Consider the following 16,235-nt stretch of genomic DNA (forward strand, 5'->3'; position numbering starts at 1 on the left):
TTTGTTTCTTTCTTCAAGTTTTTTTTGTATTTTTAGTGAAATACATAACACATAGCAGGCCGTAATAACACTTGAACCAAACTTGTGACGCAGTAGTCTACATGAAGCTATAAATCTTGAAGAAAACAGTTTGCCTAAACCATTTTATACGTTTCCGCATATATCTATCTCTGCATATGAGCGCTTAGTGTTGAACCTGTAGTGTAAAAGTTTCTAGTGCCGCAGTAGCGTAAGAACGCACAACCTGCTGGAACGTGAAAGCAAAATTAGAGGTACGTGCTTCCAAATATACGAGACACATTTATATCGCTCAAAATACGCTGCACAATTATAAATACGCAATATACTAAGTAAGGTTCAACTTCTTTGTTAGGGGATATAGCACAGTATATGTTGGAGTCAACTAATATGAACGTCGGTGGTTCATGCATGATTTCAGTGACATCAACTCTTTTAATGACGAAACGTAAAACGCAAGAGGCGCTGCAATACCTACTTCAAGAAAAAACAGTTTTGTTGGCGTGAGACTGGAACCGTAAAAGGCAGCAGGACACCTAAATTTTTTAATGAGGTTGTGGCATTAAAAGTTCGTTGAAACGCGGTAACGAATGTTTGCGAATGTTGTTCTAAACAAGTGGGTCTAACTGATCGCACTTCCTCAAATGTACTCTTCAAAAAGCCACATAAATATTGCCTCGTCTGCAGTGGGTCCCAAAACAAGGCCTTTTTTGTATCTAACATTTTCAAGCAAGCCATACTGTATACCAATCCGCCAAGCCGATGTTCATGTATAATGTTACGAGTGCCGGAAATAACGAACTAAAGATTAGTGCGAGCGCTGATTTTTATAGAGCGGTTCGACTCTCAAGCTTGGTGGTAATATCATTATGAAAGAAAGTTTCCTTTTTGTTGCTGTAAAAAATTGTGTGTATTTATTCTCGCTACATGCGGAGTATAAGAGTGAAGTAAATATAAAAGGACACTCCTCGAGGCACTCCTGCGTAGTAGTAGAAGTAATCAGCGTCAAACCCAGTCGCGGATTTATCACGTTCTCGACTGTCGCGATTCTCAATAATATATCACGAAGGCGAATGTTTTGTTCTTGATGCAGTGGCAACAAAAGAGGAGTTCGCGTCCACCTACTGTCATCACACGTGCAACTAAGGCTCGTGGTCAGGCTCTTGGCGACACGTGCGCGAAAGTGGGCCCGGAATAAGCTGCACCCTGAGATACCCGCATAGACCGTTGTGCCATAAATAAGAGATTCCTCGGCCCACAACACATGCCTTGGCAGGGATAGAGTCAACAAAGCGTGCAGCCTACTCGCTGCGTAATGGCTACGAGGAGGCGCATCAGAATGAATCTTTCACTCTTCGCGGGGACTCCTGATGGCTTGTATGTGCGCGTGGCGCGAACGTTAAGCACGTGTGCGTGTTCCGCGGCCTGCTGTGGACAGGCCGTCGTTCGCGCGCTGTCGGCACCTCCTCCAACACTGGTCTACGAAAGTGATACATGTCGAGGGTCTGTGCTTTGTACCGAAACGTCGTGCTAATTTTCCACGTGCTAAGTCAGTGTGCCATATTCGTATGTCAGTGATTTTTTTTTCGTCTGTTCTGCCGCCATGAATGCTTTATCAGGATATTGAACGCTACCGTCTGGGCGAACGAGGCAAGACGAGGGGAGTGATGGGGTGCGTCTGAGACCTCGCAAGCATTCCACAATGCACTGAAGAGCATCTGGAGTCTCAACTTCAGCATTATTAAACGTGTTCGTAGGAGAGGTCCACATGATATGTGTCCACATTTTATGTTTACATATAGGCGATAGTTTGGTTTTGAAGAAACACTCTCGACTGTTAAGCATTTTCATATCTAAGCATATTTGCTGACACATTATGGCCCACTCTTGTAATGCCAAGTGGAGTGAACTGAAGGAGTTTTTTTCGTAAGAAACTCACCAGGTTGTGTTTATGCGCATATATTTCATGCACATTTGTTTATGCATACAATGAGACGTCCTTTCGGTTGCAGATATTTCATGCTAACACCTGCGACACATCATTTTTGCTTCACGACATTGGTTTCACGCTGCTCAGCGGAACATGTCGGACGTGATCGATAACCGCATACAACTAGTAGCGATGTCGGTAGCAAATTTGCAGTATTATAATGATGATTCTCTTTACATTATTATGAAATGCAATGGCACTATCCCTGTTCAAATGAAAATAAGCCGCCATCATCATCAGAGCACCGTTGTTGATGAACAACGTACTGTTGAGATACTTTGAAATATAGCAAAACAATACATAAGCTGCAAGAGTTTAACATGCTAGCTACATGCTAGCTTTTTTCTTACTGAAGATACCGTAACAACTGAATGTTGTATATTTTGTTTCTTCTCTCGTTAACACCATGTATGGGAGGCCCCCTGACAGTTTCTAACGTTGGGGCTCCTTGTGTGTATCACCAATCCTGTACGCACTTTTCCGTAAACTGACATCGTTGTTGAATCAAACTTGAAACTTGAAACATCCAGCAAACTTGCGTGTCGTGATTAGTTTGCGAATCTGTACAGAAACATGCAGAACTAAACGTCAAAAAATTAGCAGAAGTTAAGGTATCAGAAAGAGAGGCAGAGAGAGAAATAGAGAGAAAAGGCAGGGAGGTATCAAATTACACATCAAATCATACAGGTGAATTTTCCTGGTGTTGTCTTCGATTATTGTTTTAGGCGCAATAGGCAAAGTTATTGTATAGTTTAACTTAGCAACAAAGAAAGAAGGCATACACGAGAGAGCGGGCGACAACCTTTGGTAATCGAAAATCGGCGCTCACCTTGACGTCCGCATTTTGTTTCTAGATGTCCATTTGCATCTCGTGATATCGTTATCTGGGGTTTTTTGCCCCCAAAACGAGGATACGGTTATGACAGAAGACGTAGGGGAGGGCTCCGGAAATTTATAACATCTGGTGTTCTTTAACGTGCACTTACATCGCACAGTACACGAGCTTCTACCATTTCGCTTCCATTGAAATGCGACTGCCGTGACCGGAGTCAAACCCGTCACCATCGGCTGAACAGCCGAGCCCCCTGACCACTGTTCTACCGCGGCGGACCATTTGAGTCTAGTCTCCCCAGTGTTTGTGGCCACTGAAACGGAGTAATTTGCCTATCGCAGCGATAACCACTTTGATAATATGCGCATTTTAAACAGTACGATTGAAAATTTAATCTTAGGGTTTGTGATACTATTCGTGTTCTCAGAATCCCTTTTTTTAAACGCATCAAACCAACTTTGTGTCTATAATGTAACGCTCCTGAGCGAGCCAGTGTGAAATCGACTGCTGACAGCGGTGGTAACATAGAATCAGGTGTTATTAACGAGCTGTGAACTCACCGGCATCCTGCTCACCTTAACGTGGGATAAAACAAATTTGGACTCAAGAACACTGGAAAATGTTTTGCTCTGTAATTGTAGCCAGTATAGCTACAGATAGCAAGCTAGAGTAAATGGGTTAATATAAACATAGAGGATTTCGCAATCTGAAAAACATTGCCACTGATACACTGGTATTTGTCAGCAATTTTCAGTTAAATAAACAAACAGGCGTGGATTTGAGTCATCTCCTCATGACTTAATGGGTGTCTGAACTTTGTTGTTGTGGCGTGGATCACTTTCTTCTTCAGTCAATCAAGTGAGGCGGCATCTGGCAGAAAATAGGCGGGCTAGTTCAAGCACTGGACAAAAAGTTTTGGCATGTCCGAGATTTATAGCTGGATCCTAGAACCAGTTTTCTGCTTACGTATTGTTTTTTTTTTCTTTCCGTTTTTGAAGCATCCCGGCGCTTTCATCAAAATGTCACGAAGACAAACCGCACAACGATTTGTCAAGAGGGCAGTTCAGCTATAGCACCGAATCAAGAAATACTTTTACGGTCGTTCCTTAGACTTCATAACTCATGAGCGCACGCACCGTAAGATAGCTCAACTTTTTTTTTTTAAATACTAGTGGCGCGTTGCCTTCAAGAAATTTTCAGCGCGTGCAGCATTCTCAACCTCCGGCTCCCGATACGTCCGTGGTATAATGTACGCAATCACGTACGTGCACAAGAGCGAATAGCGTTCATTTGTCGTAAAATGCACTCGCGAAGTGCACTGAAACTTAGTATGGGTGGAGACAGAAATTATTTTTGCGTCATCTATGCCCATGCAATGCGGTGCCTCCAAAAGCATATAGCATGGTAGCACACGCTGCACTAAAACTGTGAACACAAGTTTGTGGAAACACGTATTGTGTACGAAGGAATGTGCATTCTAAACGTACGTGCAGTCGATGACTGTAGGACTTTTCGCAGCTCTCAAGCCTGCGGGTATTGATCGGCTAGAAGAAAATTCGTCAACGACGGAATGCCTATAGAGCGTAGAATGCCTTTGCGGAGAACTTGCGCGGTACCAGCCATCGAGAACTTTCTGGGTTTTCCGATGGCTGCCATCGGAAAACCCGAAACTCTCAGAAGGCGCCAAGAAAGGCTTGCATCAGTGGAACCTTTGGCCTGGAATAACATTCACAATACCTATGCTATGTGTCACGCAAAAGGTGTTTTTCTTGAACGCAATTTACCATCGGGAACAAAGTAGAGGGAAGCTGAGCAACATAACCTCTTTGTTAGGGCTCTGTGCTTTAACAACGCGAACATTATAAGAGAGCTGCTGGCAGTCGTCAGCTTCTATAATCTGGATTCAAATTTAAGATATTGCGCACTGGTCGGGCAACGCAATTCCGTAATTTCATATCTTATCAGTGTTGGCGAAAGGCTTAACAAAAGAGAACTCACCGAATTTATTATGCGCCGAGGTAAAATAGATGCGATAATTTTGTCTTCTTTTTGCTTTCAGTTTTGAAAGATCTTGAGATTTCTTTTTGTGCAAAAGGCAATGATCAGTTTCTCGCTGCGCGAAAAAGGGCACAAAATGTGACTACTCGAAAATGGGGCGCATGGTCAGTTCATAGTGCACTTCAAATGAGGCAAGCCACTAAAATGACTCTGGCGGCGAGGATAATAAATGTGACACCCGGGCGATGCAGTGCAGAAGTAGTGAAGTCAAAATATTTCAATTTGAAATCAGATCGCGCCCTTTCTCAATAAAGGTCGCGGCCATGACTCCCCGAAGAAAGATATGCATAATCCGAGGTTCAGTCAACAAAAAAAAAAGAACTAAGAAGTAAAAAGCGAGAAATTGGAAATTTTCTAGGCCACCGAAGGCCCGTGAACGTAAATAAAAAAGCGCGAAAGCTATCATACGTGATAGCAGCTGGGTCTTGTTTATTCTTTTTTTTCACAGAATGGTAGAACTGATTCTGCGCGTGCGTTAGATTACAATGTGTGAGGGTCGATACGGCATTGTTCGCTGAACCGCGGTGGGAAATCTTGAGCATCCTTGGGTGGAGCTAAAAGAGGGCAAGAGAGAGACGCTATGCCCCGAAGCACATAACTGTAAAAGGAAGTGCAGATCCAGGGAACCGGAGACAGACCGGATCAACGGCCCGATAGCCTCAATGAACTTGCCGTTGGGAAAACTCAATTTCTTACGGGGCGCTGAGGCTGGCAAAAAAAAAAAGTGCCGCAGGATGGACGGTGGGTGGAAAGAACGCTGGCTTATCGGCGCTGAAAGAGGAGGCGAGATTCGCTTCCCGGTCGTATGACGGGGGACACAGAAGGAGCTAGGGTAGTAAGGGTTGGGAAGTTGGAAAAGAACAGACGAGGAGGAAGGGAGAGATGGGATGAGGAGAGAGGAAGTGTAAATGCCTTCGAAAACGCAGCGGCTATAGGGCGAGCTGACGAAAAATGTACTGCGTCGATTTTCGCAGGTATAGGTATTTGAATTTCTTAGCGCTCCGATGCGTTTCACCATCTGCTCAATAGGCAGCTGCTGTCTCCCCCGTCCCCTACTCTGCGCCTCTTCCCTAACTGTCTAGTCTTTTTTTCTCACTCACAGACTTACAATCCACTACTTATTCGTCGTAGCCTTCTATCGGATGAATAAAGTAAACGAACACCAGCTCCACGTTAAAGAAAATGGAACTCTGTCTTGCAGTTAAGAAAGGATAGCTTCGCTTCAGACAAATGTGGAGTGAAAACGATGTCCCGTCTATGTTTCTGAGAGCCAAAATCTGGCGAACCGACTTCGTACGAGCCCGTGCGATTTGAAACCTGGAGATAAGCTTCAAAGAATAGATGGCTGAACTCGGCAATGAGAGAGCTGAAGTTTACCAGGTATTTGCTTTAGGCTGTTGCTGGCGTGGCGCTGCAATAATCTTATTTTTACAGTTCCACCTAATTATGATGTATACGGACGTCCCAGTCGAAACTGCGAATGACTGCACTTGTGTGTTGCTTTTTTTGTCTCTTAGTAAATGTCGTGAATACCGAACTGTTAAGCATGAAGTGAGTTGAAAGAAAATTTTGCATGCTCGTTCTCCTCAAGAAACAATACGATATACGATGTTAGCTCACAGAACTGAAATATTGTTTTGTTTCTCAGAGAAAAGATTACTAACGATGCGGTTTAACAAAATAATGTTATATTTCATGGCTAGTTGTGCCAACATAAGAAAAAGAAAGCCATCTTGATTCAGTTTAAACTCATTGCTACCTTAGCTCTCTTTTTTGCTTGCAATTGGTACATGTGAGGTCGAAGACTGATTCATAAATAACGGTGTAAAACGTCCCTCCTTTATCATCATTTTCGTCAGACCGTTTATTGACAAATACTGAACAGCAAGCTTTTTATTATATAACACAAACGCCGCGAGGCCTAGTATAGCTAATAAAAAACATCAAGGTCTGCTTATCAAGCACATAATACATCGAGCCATCGAGCCAGATGTTTGTGCTAACTTGAAGCTGACTTCAACAGGCATTGTTTCACAGCGAAAGCTGTATATGGCTTGGAGAAACAAAAATCCGTCCGACAGCGATGTTACCAGCGGTCACCATTGGCTGTCCTATCCGTTATGTCATTTTCGGCGTCGTACTTAAAAAGGCCCGCCATTGGCTGCGTTATGAGTGACGTCGTCCGTCCCGTCACAGCCGTGGCGCCGAGCGTGCGCGCAACAGTTTCTCCTGAAGCCTTCCATATGGGTATGCCACGGACAACTCTAGAAAAGCTCCGACAATGGAAACGTGAGAGATCTCTCATACGCGAACTCGCTTGCTGGATTCCGTGCCAACCAGTTGTGCGCTCGCGATCTCCGGCGTCAGCGTAGCTCTGGCCGACTGGGCTCGCCCTACGTCATCTCCTGGCGCCGACCGCCGACGACAGTGTAGCTCTGACCGACTGGACTGGCTCTACGCCATCTCCTGACGTCGACAAGAGCTCTCGCAAGTCGTGCCCCGTCCTCGGACTCCTGTGACCGTGTTTCCATCTTTCCTATCTCTTCTATCCCCTAGATTTGTCGTCGCTTTCTACACCTTTATTCCTATCCTTTTAATCCCTCCTCACCCCCATCCCTTGTAAGCTACTGCTGAGGTGTCGCACCCTGTTGTAGACAGTTGTGGGGCTCACTTTTCTGTTATTTTCCTTCTTCTAAACATAGTCACTCCCCCCCCCCCCCCTTTCATACGCCGGGCCGACGGGGAAGCCCGGGCACAAAAACAGGCCCGGGATGTCAAGTGCTGGTACCAGCGGCGTACCAATGATACGGCAGCCTTCCAAGCCACGCTAAATCGCGAACGGGAATGCAAGCGCCGATCACGGGTGGATCCTGTAAAGCACGCCACGCAGCAATAAATATTTTCACGATCTCAAACGCTTGCAACTATACGCCGCACCGAACAATGAATGCGTGGTTCTTGAGGAAGGGAAAAAGGCATCTAATTTCTTTCTGCCCATAGGCGACACGGCGTAGGCACAACAATTGGCGTCAGCGTGATCATCGCGGGAGCGCATTCACCGGAGCGCATTCGCGGAAGCGCATTCGCTTTCGGATTCTCCTGCGGCACTGTGGTTTCGGTTGCGGCGTCCCTGACAACCTGCGTTATGAAGAAGAACCACTGTCACTGAAGCGTTGCGAAACGCAGTTAACCACTCATTGTATACACTCCTCTATGACCATGATCATACGAGGCAGAATATGGGGCATGTGAAACAAACACTGTGGTAAATCCAAGTCAAACGTGCGTCTCACCTTGAGAATCATGAACATGTGAGCAATAATTACGCAAAGGCATCAGTGTCATGTCGGGTTCAACCCACTGCTAAACACCATGGGCCTCAAGTTTCAGCTTTCGATTTTTTGTTTATTCAAAAAGCTATTTCGGTCCTGCACATAAACCCAATATTTCTGAAAGGAAAATACACGCGATTTTTTCTGTTCTTTTTGCGTCTCTATTTAGCGCCCATGCTTGTACACCCAAGACAATGATCACCCACATAACCTAAACAGTTACCTTACGAAGACTAAACAGTCCTGCATTTGCTCCACCATGGCTGGTGAAAATTTTGTAAAGCTACCGAAACGGGGACATAGAAAAAAAACGCATAGATAAACGCAGCGCAGCTGACGTTTGAGAAAGTTTTCCCACATGTACCAAGGCGAATGATGACTACACAACAGTAAAATTGGTGCAATATAGAAGATATTAAGCGGTGATCACGCTGGCCAACACTCTGTGTGATAAGTGGTTGTTGAGGAAGGGGGAGGAAGCAACAAAAGGGAGAAGGCAGGGAGGTTAACCAGAAAGACATCCGGTTGGCTACCCTACACTGGGGGATAAAGGAAGGGGACAAGAAAGACGAGAAAGAAGGAAGAGAGGGAAAAAGGGGTGGGAGAGAGACTGACAGTAATTTCACTGCAGTGTGTAGAACTCTACCGCATGTCAGAGGCGTTCACACAAGCCTGTCTTTCTCAGGAAACGCAGCAGGGCTTTCACTGCCTTGTGGGCTGTCGAGGCATGTGTACGTTGCTGTAATAGCACCTGCACAGAAAGAGGCCGATCATCCAGTCGCCGCATTGCGTTGGCAAGTACTTGTCTCTCTGAGGCAAATCGAGGACAATGACACAGCAGGTGTTCGATATTTTCGTCGGTGCCGCAAACATCGCACGCCGCACTGTCAGTAATTCTGATTAACGTGGTATAAGCTTTCGTGAAAGCAACTCCCAGCCAAAGGCGATAGAGAAGCGAAGCTTCACATCGATGTAGGCCGGGTGGAGGCCGGAGTTGCAGTGAAGGGTCGAGCTCGTGCAGTCGTGTACGTCGTATGCTTGGTGTGTTCCACTCAGTCAGTGTGAGACTGCGGGCCAGTTGACGAATCTGCCTCGCCGCATACGCTCTTGAAAGCAGTATCGGAACGCTGTTCGCTTCTTTATGTGACGTGCGAGCAGCATGATCTGCAGAATCATTGCCGCCGATACCACTATGCCCAGGTAACCACTGGAAGACGATGTCATGGCCTTTTTGTATTAACAGGTGGTGAAGTTTCACGGTTTGGTAGGTCAACTGGTCGTGCCATCCGCGTCGGAGAACTGATATCAGGCACTGTAACGCTGGTTTTGAGTCAGAAAACACAGCCCATTTACCTGGTCTTTCTTCTGAATTGATGTGTTCCAGTGCATTGCGCTGAGCCTCGAGTTCTGCCGTCGTGGAACTTGTCACATGTGAAGTCTTAAAACACCGAGTTATCCCTTGTGATGGTATAACCACTGCTCCACCTGAACTAGACGGCGTAGTAGAGCCATCCGTGTAAATGTGCACGTGGTTACTGTAGTTTTCTTCCAGTAGGAATAGACTCAGTTGTTTCAGGGCATGTGTCGGTAAGTCCGATTTTCTCCTCATTCCTGGAATCATTAAGTGAACTCGCGGCCGGCTCAAGCTCCAAGGAGGAAGCAGTGGCTTTGATGCAGGTGCGTATGTCTCAGCAAACGATGAACGATGCTTGGAGACAATAGTGCCGTATGTCGTGCGGGGCCTTTCAGCAGCTAGGCTCGCCAGGTGGTGAGAACGGGTCCTGGCATAATGCCTGAGGTGCATGCGCATTGTCTCGGTAATAATATGCGTATTTATCGAGTGATCTTCAGCGATGGCAATGGTTTCAGCCGTTGAAGCACTGCGGGGTATTCCAAGGCATATCTTAAGTGCTTGGGCTTGAATGCTCTGAATTGCGCGCAGGTTGGTCTTGCCGGTGTTAGACATTGCAGGTAGGCTGTACCGTAAGAATCCGATAAACAGCACTCTGTACAGTTGTAGCATGGATGGTATGGGCACTCCCCAATTTTTTCCTGCAAGGAATTTGAGCATGTGGCATGTTGCGATCAGCCGCTTCTTCACATAGTTCACGCGTGGAGTCCACGACAGGTTTCTATCTATTATGACTCCCAAGAACCTGTGGCTTCTGCTGAACGATATGTATTCTTCATTAATCGATATACTGTAAGCAGACATTGGTTTCCGCGTGAACGCTACCACTGCAAATTTTCCGCAGGACACCTCGAGGCCTTGTTTACGAAGATAGCATGACGTCGTTGTAGCAGTCTTTTGAAGGCGGGCGCGAAGCTGAGGCCTTGTCACACCTGATGTCCAAATGCAGATGTCATCAGCATAGACAGAAAGTTCTACAGTGCTAGGTAGCTGCTCGACTAGACCAATGAGAGTTAGGTTGAAAAGGGTAGGGCTTAGCACTCCTCCCTGAGGAACTCCTCGGCTGCTGTAATAATCAGGTGTTGGGCCATTCGCTGTCATCACGTAAAATGGTCTCAGCTGTAAGTAGCTGTACACCCACATATATATCTTCCCACCAAGACCTACTGTTTCCAAAGCACTAAGGATGGCTTCATGGGTGACATTGTCGTAAGCCCCCTTAACGTCTAGAAACAGGGCGGCGCACAGTCTCTTACAGGCTTTCTGGTGTTGAACATATGTCACCAGATCAACAACGTTGTCGATTGACGAATGGCCGCGCCTGAATCCGGTCATGGATACTGGATAGATTTCGTAGTGCTCTAAATACCACTCCATTCGTGTTAGAATAATTCGTTCCATCGTTTTTCCCACACAACTGGCAAGTGCGATAGGACGGTATGAGGCAATATCCAAAGAAGATTTACCAGCCTTTAGAAGTGGAATGAGGCGACTTGACTTCCATGTCTGGGGAACAGTACCAGTCTGCCAGGAGTCGTTGTATAGGCGTAAGAGTGCCTTCCGAGCTTCGTCTCCAAGATTACAAAGGGCACGATAGGTAATGCCGTCAGGACCGGGTGCTGAAGAACGTCTGCACAGAGCCAGTGCCGCCTCTAGCTCATCCATAGAAAACTGGCATTCCATACGGGGATCACGTGAGGGCGGTGGGTTGTCAAAAGTTCCCGTTCTTGATACTGTGAAATTGGAATCACCGGCAATTCTTCTACAGAAAGGTTCTGCGACGTCGATCTCTCTGCATCGAAGGTGAAGTGCCAGAGATGTAAACGGGTGTCGCTGACCCAAGGTTGTGCTAAGACCCCGGACAGTTCGCCATATCAGTGATAGGGGCTTTCGTGGATCCAACGACTCGCAAAAGGATGTCCAACGTCGCCTAGCCAGTTTATCCATGTGCCGCTGCATTTTCTTTTGAATGCGTCTAGCCAGCCTCAAATCATCCATGCACTTTGTCCGTCGGTACCTTCGTTCTGCACGACGGCGTATTGCGCGAAGTTTCTCAAGCTCGATGTCGAAATCGGTGCGCTTGTGACTAGTCAAATATGTATGCGTGGTATTCTGCAGGACATTCTTTATCGAGTCCTCTAGGTTATATGATGAGCCGTCGGTACAGCGGTCTTCCATTAACATTTTGAATTTCGGCCAATCGGTGTACTTGAGGCCTCTTGAGGACTTGGAGCTGGTGAAACCTTCTATACACAGGTAAGTTGGTATATGGTCGCTGCCCCGCGTTTCCAGATCCGAAAACCAGTGCACTTTCCTGATAAGTGAGCGAGAAATCAATGTAAGGTCCAGGCAGCTGCTATAGGCTGATCCGCGTAAATATGTAGGGCTTCCATCGTTACAAACGCAGAGTTCGTACTCCGAGGCTAAGGACACCAATTTTCTTCCTCTAGAGTTGTCCCTGGAGCTTCCCCATAGGAAATGGTGGGCATTGAAGTCGCCAGTGATCACCCATGGCCTTGGAGTCGATGTCAGAATACCGCGTAAGCACTCGCAGTCAAGGCGGCTTGATGGAGATAAGTAAACTCCGATAATCGTGAAAGCAACCTTATCCTTCTTCACAGTAAGGCACACATACTGATTCCCTTCATCAGGCGAGACTCTGTGGTGAACGTAAGTGAGGTCATGGCGCATGAATACAATAACTTTGCTGCAGTCTCTGTGAGTGGAGGACATAAAGCACTCATATCCTGACAGCTTGATTGAAGCACACAGGTTGGGTTCACAAATCACAATAATGAGGAAGCGGTTCACAAATACAAACTGTCTAAAGTCAGACATGCGCGACTTCAGTCCTCTGGCGTTCCACTGAAAGACAGATGCATTCTTGACTTCCGCTCGAAACGACGGTGCCTCGCTGGCCATGGTTTTACCTTAGAGCTGCAAGCACCGGACTCAGGGTGTCCAGCACATGCAGTGCGGTCTGCGCAGCAGAAGTCTTCATATTACTCAGTAGGACACGCATGGTACTCATCAGTGATTGCAGCAAGCTTATCACTTGATCTTCATTCATCGCATCACTGGTTTGAGGGGTCGTCGAGGGCGGCGGGATTTGATGCAGCTCCGAAGTAGGTTGACGTCGTGGAAGAGAGGGCCACTGTTCGGAAGGCGCGACTGCTGTCCCTTTCTTCTGTTTGGCAGTATCCGTCTTCAGTGAGCTCAGTGTTTGTGGGTCAGCCTCTTTGATAGAAGATGACATCTCTCTATCGGTAGAGGCGTTTTTCCGTGATGGTCTTCGCCCACGACGCCGTCGTCGGCGTAGTGTAGCGGCAGCTTCCCTGTGCGTTGAATTGTCCCGCACCATACGCCTGAGTACCGCATGCTCGTTTCGTACCCGCGGGCAATCTTTGGATGAGGCCTCATGAGCGCCATGGCAGTTTGGACATCGTAGTATGGTGGCACTGCAGGCGTCTTTTGAGTGAGACTCAGCGCACCGCGGACACACAACTTTGTTCTCTCAGACACCTTTTACGTGTCCCATCTTGAAGCACTTGTAGCATTGCAGTGACATAGGGATGTAAGGACGCACTGAGTGGCGAACATGGCCAACTTTGACATACGAGGGAAGGCTGTCTCCCTCGAACACAAGCCTCAAGCAGCGTGAGTTGCCGAGTCTGGTAATGTGCGTAATGCGGGTGCCTTCAGTCGCTGGCTTTATTAGCATTGGCAGGTCATTAGCTGAGATGGAAAGATCCACATCATAAATGACGCCAACAGTGCCATTACAACTTGTAGCGACCATTGGCCGAACTTTCACGTTGCCGATTTCTGTTATGTGCCGAAGGCTTTGCAGTGCGCTACGGTGCATAACGTCTACAGCAAGGACATTCTTTCGTGCATTAATCCTCACGTCTTTGATCTCATTCGGCGCGGTTTTCTCGAGAAGCACAGAAAGAACTTGTCTGTTGAGGAGTCGCAAGTTAGATGCAGGGTCGTCAGGCATAAACAGCATGGTGTGCGGCCACCGCTGTGGTGCAGTCTTAACGGTGGAAACACTTGCCGACGATGCCGTCCGCAGCAGTCTTCGTTTTGTAGATCGATTCATGACAACCGTGAAGTCATCATCCGATGACTCAAAGCCATCCGAATACAAATCGGTTGCCTCACTGTCGGTGTCGCTCGACGCGTTTCTACGCTTCCTGGACGACGAAGTCCGGCGCGACGGTTGCACGCCTTGAACATTCTCAGGTGTGTCCTGAAGCATCACCGCAAAGGAGGGAGCGGCGGCTCCCAGGATTTCCAGGAAAACAAATGGAAAACACGGAGACACGGGCACAAGCGTTCTGTGAGAGAATTACTTCGTGGTTGTTAAACGTCCAGGAAGGTCTTATATGGCCGTATATGCTCTTTCGGTTTTTTTTATTTGTCCTTGCTTGAACGAGTGTACTATGCCCATGAAGCTTTTCGCCAAATTTACGTTAAAACTATGACAGGAGTGTACGGATATTTCTAATTGCTAGCGAGCGTTCCCCTGCCAGTACATTACCATGGAGCACTTCTTCATTGCTTTTCTGACACCTCTTATTTACTAACACGCTCGTGTTGATGTTTACAGCAAAGCTGTATTTGCCTAACCTAAGCCATTCAATAAATTCTTCCCTCTTATTTCTCTCTTTTTCTCATTCTCACTTCCTCTGGTGTAGGGTAGCAAAGCACGTGACATAATTTTGCTCTCCCTGCCTTATCCTCACTTTTATTTCACTCTTTTTCTCGTGCCGTTCTTGTACCGTAGAAGGCGACCGCTAAAAAGCCATTGACGGAGCTAGCCGGTCACGTCATCCCCCTTGGACTAATCAGCTGAAAGCAGGTGCATTTCAATCCTATTGACCTTACCTGATTTATTCTGTGCAAATGTACGGGGTATAACAAAGTGGGCTGCTACTGCTTTAACCTGCATTTTTCCGCTCTGTAAAGACGCCAACACCTATGTATCAATGCACAAAGGCGACATGAGAAGCGAAAGTAACTTACCGTGGGATTGTTCTTGAGTTTGGAAACCACGCTTTCCTGAAGAAGGTATACAGGCGGCCGCAGTCACTGAAAGTCCGCTACGTGATTAGTCGCGCAGTGGCACACTGGAGGCGAGAGCAAGGATGACCTGAGATAGCAGCATACATGGCAGCTGTGATGGCTCGTACAGGGGACAGACTCGTCGATTTCCATGGCCGACAAACACTTCCTGCGTGTAACGAGCCACTGTGTTAACTATTAGCGTGAATTTGTCCTCATAAGGTCCATCACCGACAGCATAAGGACATAGCATGGTCAAATTTCTTGTTTTTTTTTTCTAAAACATTGTTACAGATGTTTGCTTACTGGCCCGTCAAAGCAGGCTGAACTATACCACCATTGTCATCATCATCATTATTTTATTATTATCTTACTTTTATAAAGATTTTGACAGGATAAATGTGTACTTCCAAGTATTAAAATGAGTGAGTCCCCTTAACAAAAACTCTTTGAAGCAAAATAGTTGACCTGTCACGGCATGTTTCAGGTAATAACTACACTGCACTGAATATTGCCACGTTCTACTTCACAAGTTTTTGTTATCGTTCCGAAACACCACACGATTCTCGGCGCAAACCGCGCCTGCAGGTTTCGAGAAGGTTCCGGACTGTAGTAGATCATTTCGATAAGATCACGCCCACTGTGCGAACGGTACAGATTGTTCTGGAAACCTACGCCACCGCCAGCGATAACGCTAGAACATTCGACGGCAAGGGTATAAATGCCGACGCGCTTCGCCGCTTGTCAGTTGTTGATCGAAGGCCGACGCTGCGTTCGCCGCTATCAGTCCGAGACTGCTATCTGTGCAAGACTGCTGCTGTAATTAGACTTTCCCTTTACCGGGCACAGGTTCGCCCAAATAAACAGTTAAATCCCAACACGAAGTTTTCTGTCTTTGGCCACGTCACGACCCCGTAACATCTGGTGGAGGTGCTGCTTCGTTCATGTACCGGACGCCCCCGTCAAGCCGTGAACCCAGCCCCCTTCGCGGAGAAGACACCGACGCCAACCAAGAGCAGCGAACGAGCCGCCGACAGCAAGGTCTCCCACCGGAGTACGGCCTGCTACAAGACAAGGCGCGGAAGACCAAGACCATGACCTCGACTGCAGCGACAATGACAACCGGAGCGTCCCAGCCCGCGATCGTCATTCATCAACCCAGGGAACCACCAACGTTCCATGGCTCATCGTTTGAAGACCCGGAAACCTGGCTAGAAACATACGACCGTGTGGCCGCCCTCAACCACTGGGACAACGAAGAAAAGCTCCGTCGTGTGTACTTCTACCTGGAAGACACCGCAAGGACCTGGCTAGAGAATCGGGAGTCCAGGCTCCGAACGTGGGATGTCTTCTGCGGCGCATTTCTTCAAACGTTCGCAAGCGTCGCTCGCAAAGAGAGGGCCGCTGCTCTACTCGAGACCCGGGTTCAGCTACCAAACGAAAAGGTTGGAATTTTCACAGAGGAGATGACCCGCCTATTCCGTCACGCTGACCCAGACATGCCTGAGGAAAAGAAAGTTCGTTTCC

General features: G+C 47.2%; 1 protein-coding gene across 1 annotated transcript in view; it reads right to left on the bottom strand.

Moving 5' to 3' along the window:
* The window catches only part of LOC142785106 (calcitonin gene-related peptide type 1 receptor-like), a 65,854-nt gene that overhangs the window by 32,324 nt on the left and 17,295 nt on the right, over positions 1-16,235 (bottom strand). The window contains exon 2 of the mRNA XM_075883536.1: positions 14,670-14,877. The gene's annotated coding sequence lies outside the window, so the exon portion shown is untranslated. The remainder of the gene's footprint in view (positions 1-14,669; positions 14,878-16,235) is intronic.

The sequence above is a fragment of the Rhipicephalus microplus genome, unplaced genomic scaffold (genome assembly GCF_043290135.1).
Source record: "Rhipicephalus microplus isolate Deutch F79 unplaced genomic scaffold, USDA_Rmic scaffold_18, whole genome shotgun sequence".
NCBI classification, from domain to species: Eukaryota; Metazoa; Arthropoda; class Arachnida; order Ixodida; family Ixodidae; genus Rhipicephalus; species Rhipicephalus microplus.